Source organism: Phyllobates terribilis, unplaced genomic scaffold (assembly GCF_046119375.1).
Source record: "Phyllobates terribilis strain yellow unplaced genomic scaffold, ASM4611937v1 Scaffold_4__5_contigs__length_816908805, whole genome shotgun sequence".
In the NCBI taxonomy this organism is placed as follows: domain Eukaryota; kingdom Metazoa; phylum Chordata; class Amphibia; order Anura; family Dendrobatidae; genus Phyllobates; species Phyllobates terribilis.
In genome coordinates this window covers 65,245,177-65,254,450 of record NW_027362764.1, presented here as the reverse complement: position 1 = coordinate 65,254,450, position 9,274 = coordinate 65,245,177, and positions in this window count along the sequence as shown.

The window sequence follows — 9,274 nt, the reverse complement described above, 5'->3', positions numbered from 1 at the left end:
GTTAACCTCAGATGTGGCCTATCACAGGCCTGTGAATCGCGGTGGCTGCAGCTAGTCCCGGAAAACTTTGGCGCCAAAACAAAAGCAACGTTCAAAAAAACAGCAAAGGTTCCTTGTCTTGTCGGCCGATGCCGAGCCCACACGCCGGGGACTTTAGTCCTGTAGCCTCAGGTTAAGGTCTGGGAAGATCTCTTTACAAGGCTTGTCAGTATCCTCTCAATGTGGATGGCACCGGACCCCTTCTCTCCTCTCGCAGTCACTCACTCTTTTCCAGACCACCGACCATGTGCTCCGTCACAAAGATGGATTCCTCAGTCTCTTTCCCTCTCACACGACACTTGGCTCCTTCAGCACAAAGTCTCTAGTCCACTCAGCATGGACTTCCACAAAACTCCAAAGAGCCACACAGCTTTCCCCAGCTCAGCACTTGTTCTTAAGCAGGGACACAGCTTCACCAGGGACAGGGGTTAACAATCTCCACAGGGAAGCTTGTAGAGACAGTGTCTTGTTGCCGCTCAGTTCACACAGACTTCCTGTCTAGCCTCTCACACAGCAGACACCCTCAGAACACACTCAGCCAGGCAAAAGTCACAGGGTCCTAATGCTCTCCTGCTGCTATCACAATTCACACTCTCACATGCCACCCCACTAGACGTTGGCATCCTCGACACACCTCCCCACTCAAAGTCATCTTGTGCATAGCGCTGTGGAGGTATACCTGCCGTAGCTCGAGTAGTTCTCCTGGGACCCACCCCAACAGGCTCGGCTCCCGAGGGGGCAGAAGTCTCTTTAACGGGAGCCAATGAGGCTGCTCCCTCCTGAGGTGTGGCGCCCTGTGCCACATCATACGGGTCAGGTAACTGACCTGATTCCCCGTTCTCTGAAGGACATACCACATTCTCAATACTCTCTCCACACGGGGACAGATTGATCGCAGGGGGCAAGTAAGCAGGCGTGGAGGCAGACCCACCATCAAATTCAAGAGCATTAGGGATGCCCACCCCTCGGGACACGGCCTGTGGTTCCGTGGAAACGGGGACGGCATCTTTAAACCAGCACCGTTGTAGCATGTTACGATGAAGATTACGGGATGGTCCCCCTGTCCCCACTGGCTCGACCCGTTTTTTTTACCAGGTACGGAGTCGCCTCCCACCGTTCACTCAGCTTTCCGAACCGTCGTTTGATTCTCACCAACACTCTATCCCCCGGGGCTCAGTTTGCACGGGACGCGTGTCCCTATGGGTCACCTGACTGAGTCGATCACCCACTACCTGATACACCACCCTCAATCGCCGCCGATGTTCCCGAACCCATTCTGATGCGGTCCGAGGGGGATTGGAGGAGGGATCTGGCATGCTCAAATCCTCAATGCCCTGCCCTGGCCTCCCGAACATCAACATGTGTGGTGAGTAGCCAGTAGTTCTGTGTACTCTATTATTGTAGGCCCACATCAATTCAGGGAGATACTCAGGCCAGCGTACCTGTTGTTTAGCCTCTAACGTCCTCAACATCTGCAACAGAGTCCGATTAAAGCGCTCACAAGCTCCGTTACCTTGGGGATGGTAAGGTGTCGTTCTCGACTGTGCGACACCATACAAGCTGGTACAGCTCCTTCATCAATGCCCCCTGAAAACATGCCCCCTGATCCGAGTGTATTCTTTGCGGACACCCAAACACCTGGATGTAATGTCGACACACGGCTTCAGCCGCCGACTCCGCCATCTGATCTCTTGTCGGCACTGCTACAGCATACTTGGTGAAGTGGTCTGTCATTACCAAGCAATAGGAATACCCAGACGTTGAGTATCCTATCAAGACATAGCCAATCATGAGCAGCTCTAAAGGAGCGGAAGTCTTAATAGATTGCGTGGGCGCCCGCTGCTCAGGGCTCTTACTGAGCCCACAGACCCGACACTGCCGACACGCCTCTGTCACCATCCCCCCCAATTCAGGACAATAGAGGACTCGCTGTAGCCACTGGAGTGTCTTTTCATTCACAAAGTGGGCCCCCTTCTCATGCGCCTCGCGAGCGACCACCGGACCCATCCCCATAGAGATTACTAGCTGGTACCGGTGCTGCAGCTCAGATGGCAGGTACACCTTACAGTACAAGAGGCCCTGTTCCACACACAACTTATCCCACTGTCGCAGTAGTTTCATTCCTTCCACGGACAGCTGGGCCTTTTCCTCTGCACGCGGCCAGACCCCTTTTTGTACCCAATTGCGCACTAGTGCAATGTCAGGGCAATCGTTCTGGTCCTTCGCCCAATCCGAGGGTGTTTTTCCCAGAACACACGGCATCCCTGACGCCACCCCACTTGAATGTACCATACTTCGGAAGATAGGTACCTGCCCCAAGTCAGGGGTTTCAGTGTCCTCAAGCTGGTCATCAACATTTTCCCCCGAGGACCCAAGGGGCACCCTTGAGAGTGCATCCGCATTTCCGTTTTCCCGCCCAGAGCGAAACTTAATTCGATAGTTAAACTTAGCAAGGCGAGCGACCCACCGCTGCTCCAACGCTCCCAGCTTTGCGTTTTCTAGGTGAGCCAGAGGGTTATTATCAGTCATGACTAGCACCTCAGCTCCTGTTAAATACTCGGCAAAGCATTCTGTCATTGCCCACACCAGGGCCAGTAGCTCTAGGCGAAACGAGCTGTAGTTAGCTGGGTTGCGTTCAGTGTCTCTTAAAGACCTGCTGCCATAAGCGATGACTCGCTCCTGACCATCCTGCACTTGTGCTAGTACCACCCCCAGCCCATGCAGACTGCCATCGGTGTATAACAGGAAAGGGGAATCAAACCGGGCATACGCTAACAACGGAGCACTCGTTAGGGCGGCCTTCACCTCCTCAAATGCCTTTTGCTGCTGGGGTCCCCATGGGATGGGGCGATTTTGGGGGCCTTGTGCCGTCCCTCTTAAGAGCTCATTCAGGGGACTCACTACTTGTGAAAACTTAGGTACAAATCGCCGATAGTACCCCGCTAAACCTAAGAAGGCCCGAACCTCTCGCAGGGTACGGGGGGGTGGCCACTCCTGCACAACCATGACCTTACTGGTCGCGGGCAGAACCCCGTCCGGAGTCACCACGTGACCTAAATACTCAATCTGACTCGGTAACAGTTGGCACTTCTTTGGTTTTATTTTTAGGCCATAACAACTGAGCCGCCGGAGAACTTGACGTAACTTCTCAAGATGGTCTTCAAATGAGGTCCCGAACACCACAATGTCATCTAGGTATATCAGGACTGATTCAAAATTCAGATCGCCTAAGCAATGTTCCATCAGGCGTTGAAAAGTTCCCGGGGCGTTAGTGGGCCCAAAGGGCATCCGGTTGAATTCATAGAGCTCCATTGGTAGGACAAACGCCGTCTTGGCCCGATCTTTTTCGGCCATTGGTACCTGCCAATAGCCACTTGCTAAATCCAACGTTGACCCAATGCCGACAGAGACTCTTCTATGTGAGGTAATGGATATGCGTCCCTCACCGTGTGAGCATTCAATTTGCGATAGTCCACACAAAACCGAAGGGTCCCATCCTTGTTCCGTACCAAGACCACAGGGGCCGCCCAGGGGCTCTTGCTCTCTTGGATCACTTGGTTGTCAAGGATACTGGCCACCATGCGCTTCACCTCTTGATAGAGCGTTGGGCGGATTTGACGATAACGTTCCCTAATAGGAGGAGTATCCCCTGTGGGAATCTCATGCTCAATCGTCCGGGAACAACCGAAATTCTCCGTATGTCGCGAAAAGGTCTCTTGATGTTCCCACAAGACCTTCTCCAGCTGCTCCAATTGCACGGGGGTCAGTTCCTCCCGATCCAATCCCATCTGGTCCATGATCACATGACCATTCCATTCTTCGGTAGGAGGTTCGGTCCGGCCTACTTCGACCGCGAATGTCCAGGAAGACTGTTCATCTGGGTGAAGTTCGAACACTTGTCAGGCACCTTCCCTGCTGGCACGAACAGTTCAGCCAGAATGGTCCCAGCAGGAATTGTAACAGCCTCATCTAAAACGTTGATACATCTGACTGGCACCCGTCCATTCTTCACAATCGCCAGAGACCGGGCCACATGCGCCTTGGCGAACGAGGACTTCTCTGGGGCTGGCTCGATGAGTACTTCAAGCCCATTCAGTCTCTGCGCCGCCCCCACCGGTAGCATTAAGAGTTCTTCATGTCGGGGCGCTAGCGAGATCGTGGTCCGCGATGGCACTCGGACCAGGCCCACCCGACCCCCGGGGACCGCACTCTTCATGAGATCGCAACTCAGCACTAGACAGTGTAACATTCTCTGGGTGGGTCGATGGTGGGTAGCATGCGCCCAGTATCGGGGTCCCTCACTGGCATACATCTGATGATTTAAATCTCGCAGAACGTTCATTCCGAGCGTCACTTCCATCCCTCTTCTAGGAGGGTGGTCCACCAGCACTATCCCTTTCTGACCCAGCTCTTGACCAAACATTTTCAGTTGCATCCACACGATCCCCTTCACCGTCAGTTGGCCATTGTTAGCGGCTGTAAGTGACGCACCCCTGGGCCTGTGTCGCGCTGCGTTGCGCACGCGGGAGCTTACCCGGAGCCGGATCTCTTGAGGGTTGTAGTCTCGTGGCGGTGATCCGGTCCGTGCCCAGGGAGTCAGACTAAGTGGCGCTGTATTAGCGGTAGATGTTGGACGACTACGCCACCCGTTGAGTACAGCTAAGGAGCTGCTGCTGCAGGGCAGACCGCTGAGGCCGGTGGTAGGATTGTGCAGCGTGATAGTATAACCCCCAACGGGAGGGGTATGGCCTCAGGGCAGCCGACGTGGATGATGGGGGTAGCAGTAACCACTCGGAGACGGTACGGTGTAGTTCAGGGTCTTTACTGGTGACAACGATAGACCCTCCCGGAGTACTGGCTAGCGATTGGGGCCTGGTCAGTCCTTGAGCAGATGGGATCTCCCCTGGCCAGGCGGAGTTGTAGGCCTCCCAAACTAACGATACTCTTCTGGCTACCTTGCTAGAAGCGGGTATAAGTAGCCCACGTCCCTGAGTGTACCGTGTGGTGCTCACCCGTATGGCCGGTGACTCGGGGCCTTCTAGTAGCTTCCGCTCCACGACGGCGGTGCTGGTCCCACGCGTGTGACCGTGCCTTCGGGTTTCTGGGCCAGAGGACCTGCAATCCCCTGCCGGTCGGTTTCTGCTGCTGGATAGGAGTTAGTCCCCACAGCCTCGGACTCCGGGTCCGGTGATAACTTTTCAGTCAGGGCGAGCTCTGCAGCTGCCAGCCCCTGACTCCTTGTAGTACTGCTCCCACAGAGCTCCTGATGTTCTTTTCCTATATCTGCTTCTCTGTCTCTACTTCTTCTCTACTCACTAACCCTGCCTCAGCCCTAGGTTTATATAGGGGAAGTTCTTCCCCTCCAAGGACTGGGCAGGAGGTGTGGCATGCATAGGATCCCTGACCAAGAGACCTCCCACCTGCTCTCAGACATAACATTGCCGTTACTGTGGAAACCAGACACCTGGGGTGCCACATTCCCCCCTAGTGAAATTTAGTACTCCGGGACTAAACATATTTTTAGAAAAACATAACAAGGTATAAACAATAATAATACAATAAGAAAAACACATAAAGATGGTTACGGCGTGTCCGCAACCGGGTGCAGTCTTTGAAGAAAAGCAAGGTGTCCATTTCACCAAAACAGGGAGACATAACCAGGTAGGGGTCTGTCCTGCCCCGAGTCCTTAACAGTCTTTAGTCCGTCCTGGGTTACGCTCCAACTATACACAAAGGATTCCCGGTAAATCCACCAAGGACTCCTATAAATAACTAGAAACACATAATTATACACAAGCAACAAGAAAAACAGGTAACCACAAATAAAACAATTTATACACTTCAAATCCTCCAACGTGCGGGTAACTGGCCTCTAGTGGCCCTAGTGGACCTACGGAGCTGACTGTCTAGCCCTGAACTACAGGGTGTAGGAGCTGTCAAGGGTAAACTGGGCAGCTGTCTACCGGCTCTTTGGCTCACTAGGGGTACGGCAGGCTCACTATAAGCAGAGGGTTGATCCTCCTGTTCTGCTTGTGTGGAGTCTTCTGCCTCCTGGACCGGCTGCTCTTCCAGCTCTACCTGTTGCTCCGTAGGCACTTGGGATGCTGGTTGGAGGAACGTGAGGACGGGTACCACAACTGCACCATTGACTTGAGTCCAGGACCGAGGGAAGTCTCCGAGCACAGTACTAACCATATCCTCCCTTTCCTCTACGGGTCGATGGTCTTCTTGTTCCTCTTCAGGGTTCCGTAGCTGTTCAGGACACTTCTTCAGGTGATCCCGGGATACAATGGCTATGGTCTCCCCTCCGTCTTTACTGATGGTACAGACTTTCGGGTTCTCGTGGCTTGAGGGCAGCACGGTGTACGGGTCCTTCTCCCACTGGTCGTCCAACTTGTGGAGCCGTCTTTTCCTCTTCAAGACCTGCTCTCCGGGTACCAGGGGAACAGCGGGAGCATACTGGTTATAAGTTTTCTCTTGTCTTTCCCTAGCCTGACAGAGACTTCGCTCCACGCTCTCCTGTACTTTCCGGTACTGCTGCTGCCTCTCTGTGTCCCAGTCTGCTTCTGGTGAAGTGTCCTCGGGTGTCAGGACTCCCATTTCCAGGTCAACAGGTAACTTACCAGGTCTCGCCCTCATTAGGTAAGCCGGGGTACAGTTGGTGGAACCTACCGGGATGTGGTTGTATAGGTCCACCAGATCGGGCAGCTTCTCAGGCCACAGACTGCGTTCTTCCAGGGGCAACGTTTTCAGGAGATCCATTACCACCTGGTTCATTTTCTCACAAAGTCCATTAGTTTGCGGATGATAGGGTGTCGTCCTTATCTTCCGGCAGCCATACAGATTGCAGAATTCCTGGAAGACCTCCGCTTCAAAGGCAGGTCCCTGGTCCGTCAGCACTTGGTCCGGGTACCCGTGTGGACGGCAGAAGTGCTGCTGGAAGGCTCTAGCTGCTGTTTGAGCCGTTAAGTCCTTGACGGGGACGACAACCAAGAACCGGGAGTAATGATCCACAATGGTTAACGCGTAGACGTAGCCACTTCTGCTTGGGGTCAGTTTTACATGATCCAAGGCTACCAGTTCCAATGGCTGCCGGGTGACGATGGACTGCAGGGGAGTCTTCTGGCTGGCACGGTCCTTCCTTCTTAGGTTGCACGGGCCACAGTCTCTGCACCACCTCTCGATGGTTCCCCTCATGCCTACCCAGTGGAACCGCCCACGCAGCAGGAACTCCAGCTTCTTCCATCCGAAGTGTCCAGCCCCGTCGTGGTATGCCTCCATCACCATGGCTGCGTCTCTCCGTGGCACCACTACTTGCCAGATTAGTTCATGCGTCCGGGAGTTAACCATTCTGCGGCACAACTTCCCCTTGTAAAGGAACAGTCGACTCTTCTCAGCCCACAGTTGCTTGGCTTCCTCCGGAGCGTCTGGGTCAAGGCGAGCCTCTGGCCGAGTCAGCATCTCTTTTACCAGCCGGACGGCAGGGTCACTGTCTTGCGTTTCCTCCCAGTCGTAGTGAGGCAAGGGGTTAAACGTAGCGGCTTGCTTACTCCTTACCCGATGGGAATACTGGATAGTCCCATGACGGTGGAACGCGGGGAGTTCGACTTCTTCCAGTCCCTCTGGATCTTCTCCTACGTCCGGTAGGTTTGGCATCCTGGACAGGGCGTCCGCGTTGGTATTGGAGCGTCCTGCCCGGTATTTGATTGTGAACTCGTAGTTGGACAGACGGGCCATCCATCTCTGCTCTAGGGCACCGAGTCTTGCCGTGTCCAGGTGTGTCAACGGGTTGTTATCCGTGTACACGGTGAACCGGGAAGAAGCGAGGTAGTGCTTAAAGCGTTCGGTGACTGCCCACACCACTGCCAGGAACTCTAGCTTAAATGAGCTGTAATTCTCAGGGTTTCTTTCGGTGGGTCGCAGTTTTCGGCTAGCGTAAGCGATTACTCGTTCTTTCCCCTGCTGGATCTGGGACAGTACGGCTCCTAGCCCGATGTTACTTGCGTCGGTGTAGAGGATAAAGGGCTGGCTGTAATCAGGGTACGCCAGGATTTCATCCCCCGTGAGGGCCATCTTCAGCTGGCGGAAGGACTCTTCTTCTAACTTCTCCCATTTGAAGGGCGGCTTCTGGTTCTTGGCCTTCCGGGACTGGCCTATCAGGAGGTCCTGCATAGGAGCTGCCTTTTTGGTGAAACCGGGGATGAATCTGCGGTAATAGCCTACCAACTCGAGGAACTGCCGCACTTCCTTTACACTGGAGGGACTTGGCCATTCCTTAATTGCGGTGATCTTATCAGGGTCGGGAGCCACTCCATCAGCGCTCACCACGTGTCCCAGGTACTGCACCTTTGGTTTCAGGAGGTGACACTTGGAGGGTTTCACCTTTAGGCCGTAGCTTGCCAGAGCTTCGAACACTTCCGCCAGGTGTTTCAGGTGGTCCTCATACGTCTTGGAATATACGATGACATCGTCCAGGTACAGCAGGACTGTCTCGAAGTTTCTGTGGCCCAGACAGCACTCCATTAATCGTTGGAAGGTTCCTGGTGCGTTGCAGAGTCCGAACGGCATGCAGGTAAACTCGCTAAGTCCCATCGGGGTGGTGAATGCGGTCTTCTCCCGGTCCGCCTCTGCTACAGGAACCTGCCAGTACCCACTAGTGAGATCCAAGGTAGAGAAGAAGTTAGCAGATCTTAAAGCAGCCAAAGACTCCTCTATCCTTGGTAAGGGGTACGCATCCTTGTGTGTGATACGGTTGATTTTCCGGTAATCTACACACATCCTCATGGTGTTGTCTTTCTTTTTGACTAAGACTAGTGGAGCTGCCCAGGGGCTACAGCTATCCCTGATCACCCCAGCCTCCTTCATGTCTCTAAGCATCCCCTTGGCGTGTTGGTAGTGTGCAGGGGGTACGGGTCGATACCTCTCTTTTATGGGAGGATGGTCTCCCGTGGGGATGTGGTGTTCTACCCCCTTGACTCGCCCGAAGTCTAACGGGTGTTTACTAAACACTCTCTCGTACTCTTGAACCACCCGATAGACTCCCTGTTTCTGGTGTGAGGGAGTGGAGTCAGTACCCAAATGTAGTTGCTGACACCAGTCCTCCAATGTTTTCTGAGAGCCGTTACCTTCCTCCGGGGAAGATGGAGGCAAGGGTTCTACGGACTGTATGGAATCTTGATTGATGGTATACAATTTGGCTAGCGTGGCATACCGGGGCAGGTACACTTCCCTCTTC